Genomic DNA, 1,380 nt, shown 5'->3' with positions numbered 1-1,380 from the left:
GCAATATCTCTATGAAATCCTATTTAAATTTATATTTGCTTATCTATTTTTTTTATCTTCTCATATTTGATTTAATTATCTTATTTGTACTCTTTTTCAAATCTTGAAATTAACTTATCTTTCTTTAAATCAGAAGACAATGATTAATTGATAGATTTAATTTTAATTTGTCAAACAAATTAACGTATAGAAGTATATATAAGAAGAGGTGCATGATTGAATTAAGTATACACATTAACATTAGCTTTCCAAAACTTGTGTCCAACTCACGTTCTCTTTGCTAATGAAAAGAATGGAAAACCATAATAATGATAAATCCTCCTAATTAATTAAATTTAATATCTATTCACTACAAGAAAACATCTCTATTGTTAAAAGCGTGGCAAAAAGTAAAAAAAAAACGTAATAACTTTTCGTCACGCTTTTTGAGCTACCAGCACGCTTTTGAAAGGGTCACATCTATAAGCGTGCCGGTATTCATTGCCACGCTTTTGGTGACCTATCATTACACTTTATTTTTTGCCACGTTTTTACAGATTGCCACGCTTAAAAACGTGACTGTATGTGAGAGATATGGCCACGCTTTTAAAGCGTGACTGTTGATGATTACTGTACAATATGACCACTCTTTTAAAGCATGGTTATAAATTTATTCAGTAACCTATTATTCTTTTTTTAATATTCGTAATAAAACTTTACAAAATTCATAAATAATTTTGAAATTTCGGCAATGACGAGTAATTTTAAATCAATTAATCCAACCTTCATAAAGTTGTCACCAAAAAAAAGTGTTTAATCACATGACATGCTCTAACAAAATACCAAAAATCAAAATCATAACAATTACCCATAAATTCTTAATACATAAATTACAATTCCAACTATTACATTATCTACTTCCTTTATATATACTTCATTATAAAATATGAAACTTCATGATTTCTGATCATCCATTGTGAGCGAAAAGCTTCAACTCTTCCAAAAGAATATTATTTGCATTGTTACTAGACACAACTTCATTATTTGCAGTAGTGGCTGAAGCAGATCGAGGAACTTTCTTAGATTTTAAGTCTGAAGCATGCTCTTTATTTTCCTCTCGAACTTGATCCACTTCTGTAGTATCCTCATTATCAATATCAACAACTACAGGGCATGGACTTTTTCCCTGTATTGATGAGTTAACAAAGATAGAATAAAACTTCAATATAAAATAAAAGATCAATGAATTTCTAAATTCCTACATTTTAATGATGATCAAAGAAATAAAAACCAAAAAGGACAAATAATGTTGAACACAGTTGCAAGTAATGAGGGTAAAGTTCTGCAAATCTGGTCCAAAAAAAGAACCACATGAGTACGACCTTCAGTCACAATAATACT

The sequence above is a fragment of the Arachis ipaensis genome, chromosome B7 (assembly GCF_059453495.1).
Source record: "Arachis ipaensis isolate K30076 ecotype BB chromosome B7, ASM5945349v1, whole genome shotgun sequence".
Classification (NCBI taxonomy): domain Eukaryota; kingdom Viridiplantae; phylum Streptophyta; class Magnoliopsida; order Fabales; family Fabaceae; genus Arachis; species Arachis ipaensis.
Note: the sequence above shows the minus strand (reverse complement) of the source record.